General features: G+C 39.8%; 1 protein-coding gene across 4 annotated transcripts in view; it reads right to left on the reverse strand.

Annotated features, from left to right (window-relative positions):
- Window positions 1–24,584, reverse strand: part of LOC131439381 (probable ubiquitin carboxyl-terminal hydrolase FAF) — a 466,389-nt gene that overhangs the window by 313,902 nt on the left and 127,903 nt on the right. The gene's annotated exons all lie outside the window — the stretch shown is intronic.

Here is a 24,584-nt window from a genome sequence, read left to right on the forward strand (position 1 = left end):
GTACTGCCGATACGGACGTGAACAAGAATGAGGGTGTATATTCCAACTTTCTACAAATCAAACCAACGACTCATAGGAGCAAAAGATGGGAGACCATTGGCACGGTATGGAAATGGATCGCCGGTAACCCAGATGCCCAAGTCTTACGAATCATCAACAAAACACTAAATCAACTCATAAATGAAAACCACCAAATCAAAAAACTACAAGGATCAGCCCCATGGGGTTGTTCGAGCCGTTGATGTGGAACAAGGCAACCAAAATTTCTAATGATATACAATCAAAAAGTTCAATCAATCCGAACCAACACCGAACATCATTTGTCTTGATTGGCATTTGTTTTATGACCGAAGAAATTACACCATTATCCCAAATATATGCAATTATATCTTTGTACATACTTGCGATTTCGATAATTAAGCTTCTCTTCGCCAAGCTTGTGTTCAAGTTTTTTATGCAAGCAGTTTTTTAGCGTTAAGTTTCTCTACCATTCTGCGATTTCGGTTGAAGCAATAAACTATTTCTCATTATCAATCGAGATCATCTAATATAAATTAGAAACTAATCTTAAGCACTCGAAATTTATCCAGAGGTTGTTGTCAAATTCTCATGGGGAAACGACATAACATGGAATTCCGAGCTTGCATGACACAAGATCAGAGTATACCAATTAAGGACTGAGGCCAGTGTGTTTTAGGGCGTTTTAAAGGGTTATTTTCACGCTTCAAATCTGATTTTCTCAGAAACGGTGACGAATATCAAAAAACCCAACCACCAATCTCTTAGAAATTTAGTTTAGATTATTCTGTGAAAATTTCAGAATGATTGTTTGACTTTAGCGGTCGGGAAAATCTTTTTTCTGAAGAAAGAGCTGCATAGCTGAAAACGGCAACTTTCAACTTGTTCATTGAATATTTTGCCTTCAAAAGCATGGATCAAAAATCTATCCTGACAATGTTTAGATAATTTAGTTTAGATGCGATTAGTGCATAAAAACATATATGTTGTCGCAATGAAAATTAAGTGAATGTTATTTTTGTGGAGATAAGTCGATTTCTATGTCGGCGCCATTTTAGTTCCCTGGTAACGTAACGAAACATGAGAGAGAAATAAAATCGGCTTATCAAGACTGCCAAACAAGCGGTAGCTTTATTGGATTTTATGTGATGTAGTCAAACTTGTAACCGAAAATATCAAAACTTTCTTGGCCACCAGGCCACATCGAGAGTCATTTTACACATTTACGAGAGAGCATGAAGAGAAATGTAATACGCACAGCGAGCGGTTTTACGCTCACAACTGGCATCAGCCCTTAAAGCTTCAAATCGTTTTATGGCACGTTTTTGTCTTGCTGTCTAGCAACAACCTACCTCTAGCATGCTAGGAATAGGACTGAAACGTTAGCTTTAATTTCGCTTCTATTTATAGATTCGCGTGCTTCCAACAGCTTCGCTTTTGCATCGATTGACCAATCAGAGCGATGCTCTCTCTTTGATACATCGCTTACTCCTTCAAAACCGTCGACTATGGCAGGAAAATCCGGTATGCTGGAGATTTTTTGCAGACAAAATAGTACACTGCTAGCTATTAATCAACATTTCAGTGATATACAATTCAAAATACATGGCTATGAACATTCAAATCAATACGTAGAAATATTTCCTATCAAATGATGAAATAATATTAATAATTGATACAAAGCAGACTGAGCTGTAAGTGTTTAAAACCTGACCACATTTCTACGTGTAGTTTGTGATTTGCACCCCTAATAAAAATGTGTTCCACATCAATAAACAAGCAAATCGCAGATTTAACGTCTACCATTACCCAAATAATAGAAAAACAGCACATCAACCAAAAAATCTTAGACGAAATAGATAAGATTACAACGATGATGAATATCGATACCCTTAACAAAATTCTAATCAACATCCAAGAAGCAATACTATTCTCCAAAATGCACGTCACAAACAATAAAATACTATCCAATAGGGAAATACATTTAGTAAGAACAATTCTGAACAACCAGGGAATCCAAACAGATGTAAAATAGGAATTTTATACCTTAAGGCGACGGAAAGCCAACTAGCCCAAATAAAATAATTTTGTGTATCGTTTCATATTGCTTATATATTTTCGAGCATGTGCTCCAATCTACTTTTCCGCCTCCTCACTTTCTTTCTCTAAACCTAAAGCACTTCTTTCGCTATCCAGCTCTACACATTTCCTTAAGCCTGACCATTATTTTCCTACGTTATCACACATCGTCGTCTTACAAAAAATCGATTTACTCACGGTATGGTAGACACAAGCGCTTGGCCTACCCGAATAATTGCTGCTTTCATACATCACCCCAGAGTGCAGGGAGCAGAAACTGACTCGTCTAGCAGAGCCATTCACTCAGCAATTTCTCCGTTCAACACTTGATGACATCAGGACAGCCAAAGGCGACAGCTTACCAGCGCGGATCCTCGAACTCATGCTTGTCAGATACGTTTGTCGACGACGTTCAAACCTTTCCTAAAGCACTATTTTGCCTATCGCGTCACGTGCCCACAGCTGTCGGACCGTACGGATTGTCGTCCAGCGCCACTTGATTGTTGTCCACGCCGTTCTTTCCTGGCCGTTGTAGCTCAACCTTGAGTGTTCCGTTTGGCTCTTGGATCGTGATCTGCCGCTGCGCATTAAAACCCTGCAACATTGGATCCATTGTACTTTGCACGCATGTAATTTCGCGTCATTTGTTTTTCTTACCCTTTTAGGAAAATCTGTTGCATGTACTCTATCTCGATTATTGAAATTCGTGACTGCTGTACTTGTGAACACAGGCTTCCTATCTTGCGGTTGCGTCTTAATCTGAATTGCAAGGAGCCGTGGTTAGTTTTGCCATGTGGTCAAATTATTGCTGCCTACCTGGAATCGGCTTCGCTTCGACACGGTAGCCCTTGAATATTCTCCGGAATGTTTATTCCTTCGGCTGTGACCGCTCTTCCGAGTCGGGTCCGCTCTCGTTAGCACGTTCCGTCGCAGCGAGCAATGGTAAATCGCACAAAATCACTTTTTTTCTTCTGCGGAGCAGAAAAAGCATCCACTTGCAATGGCTGCTGACTAAAATGATTCTTCCCGGCTTCAGGTTTTTCCTATTCGCTTTACCACTTTTTTTTGCAGTTTGACAACTGTCCGATAGTTCGTATCCGCTTGCGTTTTTTTCTACGACTGAGCGGTTCGTGGCTATGCAGTGAGGCCAGTATTGATGATTTGTATTTTGATTAACGTTTTCCAACTATTGTTTTAATTTAGATGTATTTTTTCCAGTGCATGCTCATTTTAAAAGCTCAAAATAACTTAAACGTTACACAACATTATCAAAGCGGATGAATTTTTCATGCATCGTTGCAAATGATGCATGCAAAGTTCTAAAGCTTAAACTTTTTCATGCAAAAGTCGGCCAGAGACTGTGGATCGCTCAGAGGGAAATTTGCTCTAATAAACGTTAGACAAATAACCAAAATTCACTAATCATAATATGCAGGCTTATGCTCACCAAAACACCAAATTTCTTGATACAACTAAACTAAACTTCAAAATCATATACCAGCGAATTCTGCCAAAATTAGCGATCACAAACACCACAAAATTTGTGCAAAACGTCTCCGACTGAGTTTTTATCCTCACTTCTTTGTACCCTTCCACTTTAGCCCAACAGGCACAAATCAATTTTAATTTATTATAAGACTAAACTAGTAAGATTATTCTTAATTAACGATATGTACAAATTTTAGGTAGACAATTGCACAGGTAAAGGGCTATTTAGTCCCTAGAACGTCATGAGTCCATAGCAAGGGTTTTACTCTCGGTACGCTAACGGATTACCTGAAGAGAGCTGTTTTCGTCGTACTTGGGTGCGTTTTCTCTCGATACGCTAACGGACTGCCTGAAGAAGGCTATTTTCTTCGTACTTGGGTGCGTTTTCTCTCGGTACGCTAACGGATTGCCTGAAGAAGGCTGTTTTTTTATTGTACTTGGATGCGTTTTCTCTCGGTACGCTAACGGACTGCCTGAAGAAGGCTATTTTCGTGGTCGGCCTGCTGAAGGCTTTCTAGCTTCTTAAATCATCTCTATGCGTTTGTCTCTCGGTTCGCTACCGGCTGGCCTGCAGAGGCTCTGCTTCGCTGAATCTACGAAGGTTCCGATTTGCGTTTTTCTCACGGTCCGCTACCGGCACGCCTGAAAAAAGGCTTTTCGTTTCACTAATCGTACAACTTGGGTGCGTTTTTTCACGACACGCTAACGGTAAGCCCGCGGAAGGCTTGATTCTTTATAATTCATTTTTCTTGGGTGCGTTTTCTCACGGTACGCTAACAGTAAGCCTGCAGAAGGCTTGTTTCCTGCAAATCGTCTTACCAAGGTGGGAAGGTAGTCTAAAAGTTGTTGCTTGCCGCACCCTGATAATGTGTAATTCATCCCGATCACTTGCGGTGTTTCTGGAGCATCGAAACTCTTTGTTAACAGACATGGCCTGCGTGCATAGCTGTATAATAGTTCTCTAATCGGCTTTGATGTCCTTCACATGATATCGTCCCCTTTTTCCAGTGGTACCGTCCTCTAAGAGATACAGATTTGCTCCAAGCGTCTCTTTAACAATAGCTGGTACGAACTTAGGATCAAATTTCTGGTTGATGTGATTCAATTTCGATGATAACCCGAATGTTCTGCGCCATACCAAATCGCCAATCTTGAATGAAATTATACGTTTACTGAGATCATATTGTTTGGTTTGTCGTGATTGCTTCACAATGAACTTTTGAATTCGCTGGATTTTTGATAATCGCATGTCCTGCGGCACCTTTGGGTCGTCCTCACCATTCAGATTCTGTTGTTTGTACAGGTCCGTGTGAAGAATGAGATCTCTGCCCGAAGTTCGCTGAGTGTGGACTAACTCCGGTTACTTCGTGTTTGGCACTGTTGATGGCCGCCGTTGTCGCCGGAAGCTGTTCATCCCATTCACGATGATCCCCTTCTAACAGTGAACGTATACATGTTACGAGAACTCGGTTGACCCTCTCCGTGTTGTTAACTGTTGGACAGTAGAACGCCGCTTTCATGTGAACGATGTTGTGCCATGCCCGCAAAGATTTGAATGCCATGGATTCAAACTGCTTTTCGTTTTTGCTCAGTACTATTCTTGAACGAGAGAATTTCAGAAACACTTCCTTCTCCAAGAATTCTACCATTATTGTCGCATCTGCTGACCGCATGGGATGCACGATGACATACTTCGTAATCCAATCAACAATCACCATCATAACGGTGTTGCCTCGCTTTGATCTTGTCAACGGGCCACAAAATCCATCGAGATCAGTTCCCATGGCAGTCTAGCCGGTTTCAGCTTGCCCATTGTTGGAAGCATATGAGTGTTCGGAGCTTTGCTCGCCTTGCACGTACTACAATCCGTCTTGTACTTGCCGATCTCTAGCTGCATTTTTGACCAGTAGAAATGAGACTGAATTTTCTGCCATGTTTTGAAGAAACCTAGATGTGCGGCTGTTGATGAATCATGATATCGCCTGATGATATCGGTTCGCTCTTTTTTTGGAACAACCTTCTTCCATTTGTGACTTGTGTTTCCAAGCTCATCCTTGCAGAGACAGTTTTTGTACAGCTCATCGCCTGATGATATCGGTTCGCTCTTTTTTTGGAACAACCTTCTTCCATTTGTGACTTGTGTTTCCAAGCTCATCCTTGCAGAGACAGTTTTTGTACAGCTCATCTCCTATCAATCGAAAATCTGGAAAGCAGTCCCCGTTGTTCATCACCCGCTTTCTCAGGCTCTTGTACCAATCGTCTTTAATCTCATCAATCACAAACACCATGCTAGAAACAATTCTCGATAATGCGTCCGGAACGACGTTGATGCTACCTTTCCGATACTTGATGTCGAAATTGTATGCGTTAAGCCTCAACAACCATCGACTCATGAGCGCTGTTGGGTTCATCATGGATCTCAGATAACTAAATGCTGCATGATCACAGTACACTGTAAACCTGGTGCCTTCGACGTATCCTCGAAACTTCTCAATAGCACGAATTACAGCCAAACATTCTCGCTCTGTCACTGAGTATTTCCTTTCCGAAGATGAGAGTTTGCTTCATCAGTTTATCAAGTTTCAACGACCAATTATTGTTTCCATCCGGTGATTGAACATTGGATTGGTGCTAAGCCCTCAACGGAACCATATTCTTCTGCAGCATTCTCTTCTGATTGTACCGCGTGAACTCTAGCCAAACGTTGATGATACTGTGTTGTCTGCGGTGATTTTGCTGTAACCGTTTGAGTTGCAAAATTGGGTTCCAATAGTGCACTGTGTGGTATTGGAAGTCGTCGCTGTCTACTTAAGAGCAATCTAGTTCCATCGTTGCTCGTGCAAATCTCCGCCATTTCCTCTAGTGAACGAGGCCTTGATGCTGTGTTCCCAGGAGCTTAATCTGTTCTGCACCATGGGTCGAGCGTGCCAATCAAGCGCATCTTCTTGCAGTAAATGCTTGATTGATGACAACAAAGTGTCGTCATTCATGCCTTCCGATCTAGCAAATGTCTCAACTCGATCCAGAAATATGTTCAAAGATGTTGTATCCTTTTCTCCTCGAAATTTGAAAGGCCAGTTATGTACTGCCTTCAGCATGCGTCTGTCTTCGCCTCTTTCCTGCGTTGGTCTTGATGCTCGTCGTAGCAGATGTCGAAGCAAATCATCTCGTAATTTGTTGTATTCTTCCCATGCATTGCGACAAACATTGTCGCGATTCCAATTACCAGTTGGATTCTCTTCTTGTTGTCTTGTCGGTGATGGGAGCCAATATTCATTCGAAGATTCCGTCTGATTCAAATGATAGTTATTTTGGAGCACGCTATTCATTCCTCTCGTATTGATATTGCTCACAAAGTTTCTTTGATTTCCTAAAGGAAGTGGAGAGTAATGTGAGCTTCCATCAAATCTCCTGCCGGTAACGTTCGACCATGATGAACTGCTTGCTTGTCCTGCAGCTTGAGGGGAGCCAGGGGGTAACTCTCATCCACGCTGCCCACGTGCGGTTTCCGTTGTCGCATTGCTATCGACTGCTGAGTTATTCTGTTGTGCGGGTGTTATGTCGCTGCCTTGCACCACACGAGTTACCGCTTCATTTAATACACTTTTAACATCACTTCCCATCATTTTGACTAGAGCACACAATGAGCTGTGCATCTCTGAACGATCTCTCGGCGGATTTATTAGTGATAAACGAGACCGGTAATGTGCGATACGCGATCGTAATTGAACAAGCATTTCAATGTATATATTTCTAAGAGCAACTTCGACCAGTTTTTGAAGCTCATAAATCTGAATTCGACATGACTCTAAATTGTCTGAAGGGGTTATAGCGTGATCAACGCTTCTTCGTACTATATTTCGCGATTCATCTTCGCGGATTGCTTTAAGTAAAAGCTGCACTCTAGTGCGGTGAGTCTTTGCGGTTATATTGACTACATGTCTCAACGCCAACTCATAATCAATTTCTTCATCGATTAAGTGTGTATAATCCATGCTTGAAAGATCAAACTGAATTTACAAATCAAAATATGCTTAAAACAAACTATCACCCAAATCACAAAACTCAAACTCTACCATTATTTTTCAAATAGGTGGGGTTTTCAGTTGGGCGCCAAAGTAAAATAGGAATTTTATACCTTCAGGCGACGGAAAGCCAACTAGCCCAAATAAAATCATTTTGTGTATCGTTTCATATTGCTTATATATTTTCGAGCATGTGCTCCAATCTACTTTTCCGCCTCCTCACTTTCTTTCTCTAAACCTAAAGCACTTCTTTCGCTATCCAGCTCTACACATTTCCTTAAGCCTGATCATCATTTTCCTACGTTATCACACATCGTCGTCTTACAAAAAATCGATTTACTCACGGTATGGTAGACACAAGCGCTTGGCCTACCCGAATGATTGCTGCTTTCACACATCACCCCAGACTGCAGGGAGCAGGAACTGACTCGTCTAGTAGAGCCATTCACTCAGCAATTTCTCCGTTCAACACTTGAAGACATCAGGACAGCCAAAGGCGACAGCTTACTAGCGCGGATCCTCGAACTCATGCGTGTCCGATACGTTTGTAGACGACGTTCAAATCTTTCCTAAAGCACTCTCGCCGATCGCGTCACGTGCCCACAGCTGTCGGACCGTACGGATTGTCGTCCAGCGCCACTTGATTGTTGTCCACGCTGTTCTTCCCTGGCCGTTGCAGCTCAACCTTGAGTGTTCCGTTTGGCTCTTAAATCGTGATCTGCCGCTGCGCATTAAAACCCTGCAACATTGGATCCATTGTATTTTGCACGCATGTAATTTCGCGTCATTTGTTTTTCTTACCCTTTTAGACGAATCTGTTGCATGTACTCTATCTCGATTATTGAAATTCTTGATTGCTGTACTTGTGAACACAGGCTTCCTATCTTGCGATTGCGTCTTAATCTGAATTGCAAGGAGCCGTGGTTAGCTTTGCCATGTGGTCAAATTATTGCTGCCTACCTGGAATCGGCTTCGCTTCGACACGGCAGCCCTTGAATATTCTCCGGAATGTTTATTCTTTCGGCTGTGACCGCTCTTCCGAGTCGGGTCCGCTCTCGTTAGCACGTTCCGTCGCAACGAGCAATGGTAAATCGCACGAAATCACTTTTTTTCTTCTGTGGAGCAGAAAAAGCATCCGCTTGCAATGGCTGCTGACTAAAATGATTCTTCCCAGCTTCAGGTTTTTCCTATTCGCTTTACCGCTTTTTTGCAGTTTGACAACTGTGCGATAGTTCGTATCCGCTTGCGTTTTTTTTCTACGACGGAGCGGTTCGTGGCTATGCAGTGAGGCCAGTATTGCACAGGTAAAGGGCTATTTAATTTCTAGAACGTTATGAGCCCATAGCAAGGTTTTTACCGCGCTCAGAATCGCGTTACTTTTGACGATTTGTCGTGACGAGCCTTGATGCGACTGTTTCCCTTACGATCTTATGGATTATATGGACATTGGATCTGAGAAAATTTTCGACACCAATCCAGGAATTGTAATGTGAGTGGCTTTTATCGTGACACTAAATGGTAACTGGTGTAGCTCATAGCTTGTTCACGACTGTCAATTTCTCCCGATCTGACCAAACGGCTGGCCTGCGAAGCCTTTGATATTCTCGCGTTCTCTTTTGTGTATGGTCATATTTCAGCATGTTGAACCAAGTTTCGCGGTTTACGATTTTTGTCCCAGTGCGATTTCACTCTGCGCCAATTAGCTGCGCTGTTGCTATTGTTCTGCGTCGTTTGTACTGTTATCTGGTTCTTGAGTTCTCATTTCCCGTAATTGACGTATCCTCCTGATGGTTCCCTCAAAACTGCATTAATCGCTGTGCGTTTTCTCTCGGTACGCTAACGGATTGCTTGAAGAGAGCTGTTTTCGTCGTAACTGGGTGCGTCTTCTCTCGATACGCTAACGGACTGCCTGAAGAAGGCTATTTTCTTCTTACTAGGGTGCGTTTTCTCTCGGTACGCTAACGGACTGCCTGAAGAAGGCTGTTTTTGTCGTACTTCAGGAATCAGAACAAATTGACTCAAATGGCACGTTCCCCTTGATATTTGGAGATTTGTGCCTTGCCATCAATTTGTTTTTAGCATCATTTTCCCGATATATAAGAGGGAAGGATTGAAAGGAAATGGTAAGGGTTGGACTAGGAGGATGGGAAAAATTGACGACACAAAAACACATAAAAGCAGAAGTAAATTCTGCACCCCTAAGGGATGCTGAACAATCTGCTGAGGATCACATTTAGTGGAAGCAGAAGGAAATTCTGAACCTCTACGAGGTCCCGAACAGTCTGCTGTTAATAAAACTTCCAACCCCCGAGAGGATTTAGAGATCTTACAAAAGCGACACCATTCTGCACTCTCGGAAGAATGCAGAACGACTCGCAGTATGTACGAGCAGAAGTAAATTCGGTACCTTCCAAAGGATGCCAAACAATCTGCTAAACCCTATTTAAGGTGAATACAGAAGGGATTCATTCACTCCAGGAAGAACGATGAACCCTTCTGACTATAGCTCCTTACCACATTGGGTGAGACACGAGAGAATATCCTTCAATTTTAGCTCCGCATACACAGACTCAACCATGTATGGAGAACCAAAAACCCGGATACGTAGCTGCGTCAATGCGGGACAGTTACATATCAGATGATATGAAGTACCATAATCGCATTTACACAAATCACACGAATAATACTCAGCACGTTGAATAGTAGCCATGTGATAATTGAGTTTGCAATGTCCAGTCAGAGCTCTGACCAGAATACTTCAATGATACTTGGAGAAATGCAGTAGACACTTTGACATTTTCAGATTTAAATCTGGTAGAAATGCTTTTGTCTGAGCGCAAGTTTGCAAGCTGCGCCAGTAGCTGGCATGTTTGGATGCAGCCCAAGAACGTATCTTGTGCTTTATCCAACTAGTTGAAAGTGGTAAAGCTGGTTCAGGACCAACGAAATCATTCGTTGCACCAGCTCTAGCCAACTCATCAGCCCATTCATTTCCAGTAATACCAGAATGGCCGGGTACCCATAAGAAGTAAACAGCATTTGAAATGCTGAGGTCTTCAATTTGAGTTCGACATGCGATCACTAGATTCGACCATGAGTCATTCGAACTGAGTGCTTTTAAGGCTGCCTGACTGTCGGAACAAAAATAAATACGTTTACTACAGATCCTCTGCTGAAGTGCCGATTGTACTCCACACATAATTGCGTAGATTTCTGCTTGGAACACAGTACAGTATCTACCAAGTGAATGAGACTGCTCCAGCCTCATTTCACGACAGTAGACACCAGCACCAGCACGACCATTCAACAGAGAACCGTCCGTAAAACAAACTATGTGTTCATCAAGTTGTCGTTCCAGACAACCAGACAACCATTCCTAACGAAGAGGATAGCTCACATTGAATGTTTTAAAAGGAAAACTGCATGTGAGAGTTAGGTCACTAGGAGCGAGTAAATACTCATCCCACGTAACCATTTGAGACCACAAGCGAGTGTGGCTGGTAGCATAATCTAATGGGTTACTGTTCCAAAGCCCTGTAACCCTAAGACGGTATGCACAAGATAATGCTTCTTGTTTTAGGAACACATGTAGTGGTTTAATACACAGTAGCGCCTCTAGAGCAGCATTAGGAGTTGTCGTGAATGCTCCTGTCATCGCCATTAGGACCATCCTTTGGAGATGATTTAGCTTTGACTGAACTGTCGCGACTTCTCCTTTCTGCCACCATACAAGACATCCATATGCTAAAATTGGTCTAACAATAGTTGTGTAGATCCAATGAATATATCTGGGTTTGAGTCCCCATGATTTTCCAAAAGCTCGTCTGCATTGGCCGAAAGCCATGCAAGCTCTTTCAATCCTGAAGTCAATGTGAGCAGACCAATTCAGTTTTGAGTCAAGAATAACCCCGACGTATTTAACTTGATCGACCACAGTGACCTCTGAACCAAAGAACTGCAACGGACGAGCTCCTGTAATTATCCTACGATGAGTGAAAAGCACCATTTGATGTTTTGCCCGGATTTACAGATAATCTAACCTGACAACACCATTGTTCAACAGATCGCAGGGCTTGCTGCATTAAATCAAAGAGAGTGTTAATGCTTATACCTGTCATCAATATATGATAATCGTCGGCAAAACCATAAGTCGGAAATCCAAGGTTATTAAGTTTCCTTAACAAACCATCAGCGACTAGGTTCCATAAAAGTGGGGATAGTACACCACCTTGAGGAAAAACCCAAGATATTCCGTTCACGACTGCAATGTTTAACCTCCTGCAGCCATTCAGCCATCGGTACGGAAATACACCTTGACTTAGGAGTTCCTATTTTTGTGGCCTTTTACGACATGGAACAGGAAACCAGTGGATCAATTCTTGGTAAAAAATAATTCCGCCGGATACCACACGGCTTACCTGTTTGGTGGACTTATACCACCGGTACAGGTGGACCGTAGCGTTATTCTCAGCCAGTTGGGAAACCGCTACCGAAAATACACGGCTATCTAGGCTGCTCAGAGAGGGAAGTTAACATTGATGGTCAAATTCCATGGATGGCCGAGCAGCCGGACAGCCGAGCAGCATTTGGGTGCGTTTTCTCTCGGTACGCTAACGGATTACCTGAAGAAGGCTGTTTTTTATCGTACTTGCGTTTTCTCTCGGTACGCGAACGGACTTCTTGAAGAAGGCTATTTTTGTGGTGCTTTAAGTGATTCTCTGTTGGTTGTCGACATAACTCAAGCTGTTGTCTAGCTTGAATCCGTTTTCTCGCCGAACGGTAACGTGTGGACATCCTCAGTCTTTTCTGGGAGGAAGTTCGATCCCGTCCCTGACGTCTCGACAGCAACTTGCTGCGACTGTCAGTTGTTTTGGGCCTTCCCCAACCAATCTGTCCACCGCTTTCCTCAATCCTATGGTTTGGATTGACAAGACTCTCGAGTCTATGTTTCGACCATCCGTTTTCTCTCGTTGCGGTAACGGTCGGCCTGCTGAAGGCTTTCTAGCTTCTCAAATCAAATCTATACGTTTTTCTCTCGGTTCGTTACCGGCAGGCCTGCAGAGGCTCTGCTTCGCTGAATCTACGAAGGTTCCGATTTGCGTTTTTCTCACGGTCCACTACCGGTACGCTCACGGTCCACTACGAAGGTTCCGATTTGCGTTTTTCTCACGGTCCGCTACCGGCACGCCTGATAAAAGGCTTTTCGTTTCACTAATCGTACAACTTGGGTGCGTTTTCTCACGACACGCTAACGGTAAGCCCGCGGAAGGCTTGATTCTTTATAATTCTTTCTTTTAATGGCAACTTTCCGGCTTCTGCTAAAACTACATGATTTGGAGTAGATCTTAGTAGGCGTAGAGATGTTCTTATAAGTGAATGCTGCACAGCTTCTAATTTGGCGAAAGACTTTTTTGGTGCTGCCGCTATTATGGTGAGTTTCTAGTCTAGATGAGGTTGTACAATAGCTTTAAAAATTCTTAGCATTGTTTTTGGATGTGCTCCATTTTTTTACCAATCATTTTTAATATATTAATTTTGCCATTAGCTTTAGATGTCGTTACCCCAATATGTTTAGTGTAATTCAATTTGTAGTCTATGATTAATCCAAGGAATTTATGAAATGCTTTGTTTTCTAATAGTACGCTGTTTAGTGTAATGTTTGTGGTGGGGTGAAATTTCTTAGTGAATACTATTGTGGCACATTTGTCAGGGTTAATTATCATGTTGAGTTTTTGGAAGAAATCTGAGATTTTTGATAAGAAGGTATTCATTTTTTCTGTTGCTAACTGTAAGTTTTTAGCTTTGACTAGAGCTGTAAAGTCGTCGGCAAATTGGATTAATATTTTGTCGTTATCTGCTATGGAATGGATATGCATTGTGTAAATATTAAACAGAATTGGAGATAGTGGGTATCCTTGTGGTAATCCCTTGTTTGTAGTTCGCGTAATAGTTTTCCCATTATTCAATGTGAGGATTATCGTTCGCTTTTTTAGGTAATGATAGATCCAATTGATTATGACTGTTGGAATTTTAACCTCTTCAAGTATTTGTAATAAGATATCTACGTTTACTCTGTCAAAGGCTTTTGATAAATCTAGGAACGTGGCTATGATGACTTGACCCTCTCTTTTAGCGTTATGAATATGGGAAATGAGTGTGTTAATGCAGTTGATAGCCGATGTTTTCTATTTAAATCCGTGAGAGTATGCTGGAAGTAAGCTGTTTGTTTCTATAAAGGATGTGAGTTGATTTTTAACAGATAAGTTTATTAATTTTAAAATGACACATAGCATAGCTAGAGGGCGGTATGAGTTTGGTTTATTTGGATTTTTTGATGGTTTTAAAATTGGAATTAACTTGATAACTCTCCATTCTTCAGGAATTTCGCCATTGTTGACGACTATGTTTAGAAGTTCTATTATTTTCATCATCATATTAAAATTTATGTGTTTAAGAAAGTAAAATGATATATTATCATGACCTGGCGATGAATGATCTTTATTTGATTGAATTAGTTTCATTGTTTCGGTGTAGTTTATGTTGATAATATTACTTGTCTGTTTGGGCTTATAGCTTAAGTCATCAAGAGTGTTTGTAATCGTTCAGTAGATATATTATCTTTTGCCGGTCGTCCACCTCCTAATTTTCTTATTGTGTTCCATAATTGTCTCTGGTTTATATCTGGGTTTATGGAGTCGACCAGTTTGTTTCAACTCTTTTTAGATTCTTTACGGATCATTTGCTTAAGTTTGGCTTTGGATTTTTTAAATGGTATGTAATTTTTATATATTCGGTTCCTGAAGTATTGTGTTAAATGTTCATTTTTTTGTTTCCACTGTTGGTTTATTTCCTGGTTATACCTAGTATTACCTAGCATCTTAAATTCAGAATTGATCAAAGTGAGCGAGAAAATATGAGCAAACAAAAACAAAATAAACAACTTTTTACAAAGTATTGAAACATAAAAGAACGAAAAGGTCTCTTAATATAGTGTTCCTCCCAATCAAACATGAAATCGCCCCTGTTTAGTTGTTTTTATATTATTTAATTCAAACTTTAAACAGATATCCCGTGTCCAAAAACGATCAGTTAATTGAGGATTGAATTACTTTTCAGGCATCTTGAACTATAAATAGGAAATACTCATTATTACATGTACATATAAGAGAAGCGTAAAGCCTTTTTCTAGACATGAAGGGGGTTACACGTAACCGATTTCTGCCGAGTGCACATGACTGTTTTTATTATTTTTTGGTATACATATGATTGAAAATAAATCAATAAGGAACAGCAATCCCAAAAACGGACGCTTGCTACTCTGAAAACCCTATTTTAATCCACCTAGTGGTGTAATGATGCATTTCTCATATTACTCATTACATCATAAATATAATCGTGAAATTCGCAAAAACAACTGTTTATTGAATAGAAATAGGATAATTTGTTCGGATCCAATTCTTACAAACTCTATAAAACCTGTTTACCCTGTAGTTCCGGAACCGAAAGTAGTATCCACAACAAATTAAGGAATTCTGTACTAGCAACAAATATGACCTACAAATTGGAACAGTTTTGAACGTAGTTAAACCTATATTATTATTATTATTATTATTATTATTATTATTATTATTATTAATATTGACATCACTACACAACGTGTACGAAATAGAACAAAGCACGCCTTGTTCGTTTCGTGTTTTCTTCTTCTTTCGGTGTTGTACATATTGTCACTCTATACGGCGATTTAAAAACTTGGACACTCATCGCCCTGTAACTGCGGAACCGGAAGTCGGATCCGGATGAAATTTCACAGTAGGTTTAAAGACAGTATGAACTTTAATTCAAATCAAGATTTGTGAAAATCGGTTCAAGCATCGCAGAGAAATCGAAGTGAATTTAGTTTTAGGAGTGCTCTCGAAACAGGAAAAGAGAGGACCAGTAGTGCCGAATTAAGTTTTCATGCCCACAAACTAACAAGCTCTGCAAATTAGAAGAATTTATCGGACAGTTTTATGGGATTTGCACCTGTTTTTAACCATCGTTCGTGGAAAAATACTAATAAAATTGGTAATTTTCCACTTATCACGCTTCAGTTCCGAAACCGGAAGTCGGATTCTGATTAAATGTTCTACATTTTTTAGGATATTATAAACCTTTCATTTGAATCTTAGTTTGCAAAAATCGGTTGAGTTGTTCCAGAGATAATTGAGTGTAAACATTTTCTCAAATTTTCACATATTACCATATAACTCCGGAACCGGAAGTCACATTCAAATGAAATTCAATAGCAAGCTATGGGACCATAAAACCTTTTATTGAATCTTAGTTTGTGAAAATCGGTTCAGCTATCTCTGAAAAAAGTGAGTGCATATTTTTTCACTTTTTTGGTACATATCATCCTATATCTCCGGAACCGGAAGTCGGATCGGAATGAAATTCAATAGCAGGCTATGGGACTATGAGACCTTTCATTTGAATCTCTGTTTGTGAAAATCGGTTTAGCCACCTCTGAGAAAAGAGAGTGCATATTTTTGTTACATACATACACACACACACACACACACACACACACACGCTTGCTCAGTTCGTCGAGCTGAGTCGAATGGTATATGACATCGTTTAAAAAGTCGATTTTCACAGTGATTGAATAGCCTTTCTATATGAGAAAGGCAAAAACAAAAATCTATGCCTGCCATTTGAAAGCATTTTGTACAGAGCTTTCTTGGCTCCTCCTGTGAAAGTGGAAACCCCAGTTCGGCGGGAAAATTATAAACAGCATGATGGTATAGCGAACTCAACACAATATCGTCATTGCCAGGGCTTCGACCATGGTACAACAAATTGTCTTATGGACATACGATGTTTAAATTGTGGTAATTCGCTTGCAAGCATATCTGTTCAATGAACGATACCCTCAGATGAATTGTCATGCTGCGATTGTGATGAAAACCATAAAACCAATTATTAACAATGTCCTATCAGACAAAAAATTTTAAATTTTCATGTAATGAAATTCAATTTAAAATCATTAGATGTACATATACCTAAGGGACATCAGTCATGTCATCCCATTTTCGAAATTCAGCATGTTTACGATTTCAATGCGTTATTGATCAAATTAATCAAATGATAGCTGTAAAAACACACAAGATATCGATCTAATTTTTCCTAACAAGATTGTAAATGCTCCTGTATCCAAAAATTATTGGCGAATATATAAATTACAATGAATCTAGCTAATTCACTGGTGACCCCGACGTGATGGTGACTTTGATTCAGATCATCTACCAATACCATTCAAGGTTTCAAATTGTAGCAGTTAGAAATATTCTTTAAGGGATCTACCGTCTACCTAACATCGACAAACTCTTTTATTTTGTTAAGTTATAATTTGCGTGTACGAGCGACACATCCGGTCATCACTTCCTAGTCACAAGACACAGAGACAACACGTAATAAACATTGTTATTCATTAAACACGCTTTTTCCTATCGAACGACTGCGTAATTTAGTCTAAACCACCAGCTAGCCTACAAAATTGAGCAATGATTAGTTCAACTAGTTATATATCGGCTAGGATACAGATCTCATATCGAAATTAAATTCCATTCTCCTTCACCTACATCAATATCAACGTTCTTGTGATCCTACATAGATCAATCCATATTCTGAATCATTCTAAGATTATATACTGTTACACAGAAACCATTTTCAACTCTCAAAGAAGGAACCCAAATACTCCCTGCAAATGGTGGATAAGATCAAAACCGATAACTCTTCCAATTTCATTCAGTAAAAACCATTCAAGCGAAGAGGTTGTGTTTCGATTGTACTGGCTCGTGAGTTAACGGCTGCTATCGAGACAATTCTAAGCTTCAGGTAGTTAAACTGCCCATAGCAAACGCAATATTCGGGGCGTTTCCCGACTGGAAAGCTAGCAACGAAGGCCATCCCGTTCATACGCACAGAGGTGTAGAGACACAGAGGTGCGAGAGCATAGAAGTGACGAGTCACAGAGGTGCCATCGCATAAAGGTGCGAAGACGAAGGGGTGCAAAGGCACAGAGGTGCTAAAGCAACCCAGTGCTGATCTACCAGGTACCAGAATTTGTACGCTGCGTAGGATCAAAAGAGACGGCATATATCGCGAGGTGCTACACTGCAAGCATCGCATTTGATCGCCACCAAGAGCAAAAGCACTGTACCTGGGGTCAGGTACAGCAAGTGCAGTGGTGTCCACAACGACGACAGAGCAACTGAGATAGCAGTAAACGACAGAAGACTGCCAATTGGAAACAGCAGAAGACTGCCAATTGGAAACAGCAGAAGACTGCCAATTGGAAATCGTTGGAAGAGCTTCACGTCGTTCTTCACGATAAAGGAACAGCGTCATCAGCTACAAGGTAGATTTAATTTATTTTTTATTTCTTATATCTGAAATTTTACTAAACATAAGTTTTTATTTTGGTATTATTAATTTACAAAAAAAAATTAATGTAATGGATGATCTCATGGAAGATCATCCGAATCCGATTCCGGATACTAGTAAGAGTTTAAATACTCCGAGGGCTAAACATTATCCACAGGGTACCACTGGGCCATGGATAGTCTATCTTCGAAAAAAAGAAAAGATTTTAAACTTGATGCAAATTACAAAGGATTTGACATCACATTTCTCTGAAGTTAAAGAAATCTGTAAGGTTTATAGAGATAAAATTCGAGTTGTTGTTAACGACTTGAAACAGGCAAACGATATTGTAACCTGTAAATTATTTGCTATTGAATATCGAGTTTACATTCCATCGAAGGAGGTAGAAATTGACGGTGTTGTGACTGAAGCAAGTCTGACAGCAGATGATTTATTTAAAAATGGAGTTGGCCGTTTTAAAAACTCCATGCTTGAGGGAGTTAAGCTACTCGAGTGCAAACAATTGTACTCAGCATCTATTGTCAATGGAAAAAAGTCTTATCGTCCCTCAGATTCGTTTCGCGTAACATTTGCCGGATCTGCATTGCCTAGCCATGTCTATATCGATAAAATTCGTCTTCCTGTTCGGCTTTTCGTACCGCATGTTATGAATTGCACGAACTGTAAAAAATTCGAACATACAGCTACTCACTGTAGTAATAAGTCCAAATGTATCAAATGTCAAGGGCCTCATAAGGATAATCTTTGCGATAAAGATGTTGAAAAATGTGTTTATTGTGGGGAAAGTCCTCATGATGATCTTTCAGTGTGCGCTGCATTTAAGCTGCGTAAAGACAAAATGAAGCTTTCTTTAAAAGCACGGTCTAAGCGCACATATGCAGAAATGCTTAAAACGGTCATACATGTCTCCCCTTTGGAAACCGAAAACGATTTTTCAAATCTTGCGGAGCCAGAGCAATCTGACTCTGACGGAAATAGTGAAGATACCTCGTTTGTCACTCCTCAAGGGTCTGTTAAGAGGAGATTACCAAACCATAAAATACCAAAAAAGACACCTAAAATTACACCTTCAAAAACAGATCCCCGTGTTAAAGCTAAAAAGCCAAATTTAAAACCAAAAACTGTGCCTCCTGGTTTGTCAAATTCACAAACCAATCCAGGAACTAGCTCAAGAAAAGACAATAATCCAGTGGGCTCCATTTCACATTCACCAACAGGATTACTGAAATTTTCGGAAATTGTAGAATGGATTTTCGCTGCATTCAATATTTCTGAACCTCTAAAGACCATCATAACAGCATTCCTTCCAATAGCTAGAACTTTTTTAAAACAGTTATCAGCTTTCAGGTTTTGTATCATTTGATGGATAATTTATCATCCGCCGCAAATGATTCAATCACTGTCCTGCAGTGGAATTGTCGAAGCATCATGACAAAACTCGATTCATTTAAAGTTCTGTTGCATAGTCAAAAATGTGATGTATTTGCTTTGTGCGAAACATGGCTTACATCGAACATAGCCTTAAATTTTAATGACTTTAACATTATACGTCTCGATAGAGACTCCCCGTATGGTGGAGTGCTTTTAGGAATTAAGAAATGTTATTCCTTTTATAGATTAAACATTCCTTCGACTTCTAGTATAGAAGTTGTTGCTTGCCAAATAAACATTAAAGGAAAAGATATTTGCATTGCTTCGGTATATATTCCTCCAAGAGCTCAAGTTGGACAGCGACAGCTTAATGAAATTGTCGAAGCCCTTCCTGCTCCACGTTTGATTTTAGGAGATTTCAATTCGCACGGAATGATGTGGGGTTCCGTTTACAATGATAGCAGATCATCTCTAATATATAATATTTGCGACAATTTTAACATGACGGTACTAAATATGGGTAGCATGACACGGATCCCAAGACCTCCTGCACGTCCAAGTGCATTAGATTTATCTCTTTGTTCGACTTCAATTCGAGTCGATTGCACCTGGAAAGTATTTCCTGATTTACACGGTAGCGATCATTTACCAATCATCATCTCAATTAGCAGTAACAAAAGCATTGTTAATTCAGTTAATATTCCATATGATTTGACAAAAAATATTGACTGGATTAAATTCCAAAGTAATATGTCAAGTATCTTAAATTCCATGGAACAGCTCCCCCCACTTGAAGAATATGACTTCCTCGTTTGTTCGATACTGGAGGCCGCTGAACAAGCACAGACCAAACGATTTCTTGGCCCATCGTCTAACAGAAAACCTCCAAATCCTTGGTGGGACAAAGAGTGCTTAGATGCTAAACACGCGAAACAAAATGCTTTCAAGACGTTTTTAAAACGAGGAGGAGGAACTCCTCAGAATTTTGAAAAATTCTTGGATTTAGAAACCAAGTACAAGAACATACTTCGGGTCAAGAAATGCAGCTATTGGAGACATTTTGTGGAAGGTTTGTCAAGAGAAACCTCAATGAGCACTCTTTGGAATACGGCCAGACGAATGAGAAATCGTAACGTAGGAAATGAGAGTGAGGAGTACTCGAATCGATGGATATTTGATTTTGCGAGGAAAGTTTGTCCAGATTCTGTTCCTACGCATGCATTATTAGGGAGTCTTCTTCAAATGATGATTCCATTGATAGCCCCTTTTCAATAATGAAATTTTCCATAGCACTCATGTCTTGTAACAATAACGCTCCTGGGTTGGACAGAATTAAATTCAATTTGGTGAAGAATCTGCCCGACCTCGCAAAAAGGCGTTTGTTGGAATTGTTCAACAAGTTTCTTGAGCAAAATATTGTTCCACCTGACTGGAGACAAGTGAATGTTATCGCCATTCAAAAGCCGGGGAAACCAGCTTCCAATCACAACTCATATATACCTATTGCAATGTTGTCCTGCATAAGAAAATTGTTCGAAAAAATTATTCTTCGACGTCTCGACACTTGGGTCGAGACGAAAGGTTTGTTATCAGATACTCAATTTGGCTTCCGAAGAAATAAAGGGACGAATGATTGCCTTGCATTGCTTTCGTCTGACATCCAAATTGCCTTCGCTCAAAAACAACAAATGGCCTCTGTATTTTTAGACATTAAAGGAGCATTTGATTCAGTTTCCATTGATGTTCTTTCAGACAAGCTCCACCAACAAGGACTTCCAGCGGTTATAAATAATTATTTGCACAACCTTTTGTCAGAGAAGTGCATGTATTTTTCACATGGCGATTTGGCAACATTCAGAATTAGCTACATGGGTCTCCCGCAAGGCTCATGCCTCAGTCCGCTCCTGTATAATTTCTATGTAAACGACATTGACAGCTGTCTCGTAACCCCATGTAAACTAAGACAATTGGCAGATGATGGCGTGGTTTCAGTTACTGGATCCAAACCTATTGATCTGCAAAAACCATTGCAAGATACCTTAGATAAATTGTCCGTTTGGGCTGTTCATCTTGGTATCGAATTCTCTGCGGAGAAAAAAGAGCTGGTCGTCTTTTCAAGAAAGCATGATCCCGCGCAACTGCAGCTTCATATGATGGGAAGAATGATCCAACAGGTTTTGACTTTCAAATACCTCGGGGTGTAGTTTGATTCCAAATGCACGTGGGGAGGACACATTAGGTATCTGATAACAAAATGCCACCAAAGAGTAAATTTTCTTCGAACGATAACAGGGTCTTGGTGGGGTGCTCATCCGCAAGATCTTATAAAATTATATCAGACAACGATACTTTCAGTAATGGAATATGGATGCGTTTGCTTTCGTTCCGCTGCAAACTCTCATATTATCAAATTAGAGCGAATTCAATATCGTTGTTTGCGAATTGCTTTAGGCTGCATGCATTCGACACATACAATGAGTCTTGAAGTTATGGCGGGAGTTCTTCCATTGAAAGATCGTTTTTGGGAGCTTTCATCGTGACTGCTAATAAGATGTGAGGTTCTGAATCCCCTGGTTATTAATAACTTCGAAAGGCTAGTTGAGCTTCAATCTCAAACAAGATTCATTACAGTATATTTTAATCATATGTCACAGGAAATCAACCCTTCAAGATATATTCCTATCCGTGTCAGCCTCCTAAATGTCCCTGACTCAACTTTATTTTTCGACACATCCATGCAGCGCGAAGTGCGTGGAATCCCGGAACACCTACGCTCGATGGAAATCCCAAAAATATTTACAAGTAAGTTCAGGCATATTGACTCTGAGAAAATATTTTACACGAACGGATCACGAATTGAAGAGGCTACTGGGTTTGGTATATTCAACAATAATGTTTCGGTCTCATTTAAGCTTCAAGAACCTGCATCTGTTTATATAGCAGAGTTAGCAGCAGTTCATTATAGTTTGAGTGTAATCGTCACATTATCTCCAAACCATTATTTTCTTTTCACAGATAGTCTGAGTGCAATTGAAGCCATTCGCTCAAACGCTGCTTGCCAAAATGAACCTTTTTTCTTGGGCAAAATAAAGCAGTGCCTGAACGTCATATTGAATAATAATTATCAAATCACAATAGTTTGGGTTCCGGCTCATTGCTCCATTCCAGGCAATGAAAGAGCCGATATTTTAGCCAAACGTGGTGCTATTGAGGGTGAGATTTATGAGAGACCGATTGCTTTCAACGAATTCTATAGCGCGTCTCGCCAAAGAACACTTGCCAGCTGGCAAGCTTCTTGGGATAAAGATGATCTGGGTCGGTGGATGCACTCAATTATTCCTAAAATATCGACAAAGGCATGGTTCAGGGGACTGGATGTGAGTAGAGATTTCATTCGTGTGATGTCCAGACTCATGTCCAATCACTACACGTTAGATGCACATCTCCTTCGAATTGGACTTTCCGAGACTAATCATTGTGCTTGCGGCGAAGGTTATCGCGATATTGACCATGTTGTTTGGACATGCGTGGAGTTTCGTGATGTCAGATCTCAACTAATAAATTCCTTGCGTACCCAAGGTAGACTATCCAATGTCCCAGTTCGCGACATTCTTGCTTGTCGTGACCTTCCATACATGAAACTTCTTTATCATTTCATTAAATCCATTGGAGTTCCAATTTAAATTTTATTTTATGTTAGACTGTTTTCTCTTCCATGAGTTCAACCAATAGCCAACTATAGGATATTGAATATAAGTGGTGAACTGATACAAACAAACCTGAAATAGTTATAAGATCATGTACAAAATAAATGTATTTTATTTGATGTAATTTAAAATAGCAACTCGCTTGATAAAAACAGTGTTTAGATTAACTAATGAGTACCAACATACTAATATGATATTCGAAATGTATTAGGTTTAAACTACTATGTATTGTGGATGCCACGGCGAAGAAAAACTTATGTATATTGCCTATGAAATAAACGTATTTATAAAAAAAACTCTTCCAATTTTGTGAGTCTCACAGAAATATGCGCATAACACAAGTATTGTTTCAAGATGACATTACTGAGACAAATTGTGTTGAAACAAGAGCAATCATTAGCAAACTTAAAAATGTGAAAATTTTTCCTATGTTACCTTCAGACTTAGCCAACAATTTTTTCCAGTGTGTTGAATACTTATTCCAAAACTTAAAAAAAACCAACAGAAGCATCCAAATTATCCTCATTTTTCAAAATGCGCCTTCATTGTGCTGTTATCGATAACAACTAAGAAATCTCTGATGGTTAATGATTGATTTAAAATTTAAATTTTCAATGGAATGTTTAACATAGAACCTGTATGGGACAATAAGTTGTTTCAGCACTTTTACTGAACATCTTGCTCAAACGCAAAATTGGGTGTTGTCTCCGCCTTTTCATTTGTTGAAAAAAATCATTTTGCTAACAACTGTTACTCATATGTGAGCTAGTAATATTTTTCCTGGTTTTTCACTAAAGTTCCAACTTTTCCCGGTTTTTCCCGGTGACACCAAATTCCCGACTTTTTCCAGATTTTCCCGGCCGCTTGCCACCCTGTAATAGTGTTTTACCATACTTTCAAGCTTTGTTGAAATTGATTCCACATATTTCCACATTTTCGAAATATTGATAGTTGAATATGTATTTTATTGCAATTAATTTGTTAAAAAAACTTTTTAGTTTAAAAACTGCTATGCAACCTTCGAAAAGCTATGTATTTTGATAATTAAAATATAATTGTAGAACATTTGAAAAAATTCATTGAAAAAAGTTATGATGGAAAAAATTGATTTTGGGGGTCCCCAATAAACAATATATCATATCTCGACGCAATGGTGTCATCTTAAAGTGTTCATGCATCTTAAAGTGTTCATGTCTGCGACATGTTTTTTTTTGTTTAAACATGATCTACAACTTTGCTTTGCTGTATGGTTTTTTTTTCTCGTTTTGTGTGTAGAATAATTTTTTAAACTCACTTGTAGGTGTATTAATACAATTTTGATTATATCAAAAGAAGCGGACTACATCAAATTGAAATTCTTCTGAAGACATGATAGATCCAAAATATACCCCTGAAGCACAAATAAAAAACGCATGTCAAGATATGATTGGGACCACTATGCAGTGGAATCAACCGATTTCTCTTATTA

The sequence above is a fragment of the Malaya genurostris genome, chromosome 3 (genome assembly GCF_030247185.1).
Source record: "Malaya genurostris strain Urasoe2022 chromosome 3, Malgen_1.1, whole genome shotgun sequence".
Lineage (NCBI taxonomy): Eukaryota > Metazoa > Arthropoda > Insecta > Diptera > Culicidae > Malaya > Malaya genurostris.